The sequence below is a fragment of the Penaeus monodon genome, chromosome 33 (genome assembly GCF_015228065.2).
Source record: "Penaeus monodon isolate SGIC_2016 chromosome 33, NSTDA_Pmon_1, whole genome shotgun sequence".
Lineage (NCBI taxonomy): Eukaryota > Metazoa > Arthropoda > Malacostraca > Decapoda > Penaeidae > Penaeus > Penaeus monodon.
This window is the reverse complement of record NC_051418.1, coordinates 14,923,079-14,923,318: the sequence shown is the minus strand read 5'-3', so window position 1 is coordinate 14,923,318 and position 240 is coordinate 14,923,079. Positions and strand designations below refer to the sequence as shown.

Genomic DNA, 240 nt, shown 5'->3' with positions numbered 1-240 from the left:
CCAACATCAGTGAGTTAAGATGAGTTACCTGCACTGGAATTTTGATTAATGACCTTAAAAGCCCTACAGCAAATACTGTATACTGCTGTCATCTTAGATTTTAGCAAATGTTATATGTCTGAGTCATCAGGGTTAGTAGAGCTGTTCTTACACTACTGCCAATAAAAAGATATTTTTATGCATAAAAAATCAAACACCATATATAGAAATGCAACTAATAACACTAATAACAACTGCTTA

The 240-nt window shown here is 32.5% G+C and overlaps 2 protein-coding genes across 2 annotated transcripts in view; both read right to left on the bottom strand.

The window, feature by feature from the left end:
- The window catches only part of LOC119594266 (DNA repair protein complementing XP-C cells homolog), a gene marked incomplete in the record, with an annotated part of 63,731 nt that overhangs the window by 38,136 nt on the left and 25,355 nt on the right, over nt 1-240 (bottom strand).
- Nucleotides 1-240, bottom strand: part of LOC119594067 (TNF receptor-associated factor 6-like) — an 8,287-nt gene that overhangs the window by 3,296 nt on the left and 4,751 nt on the right.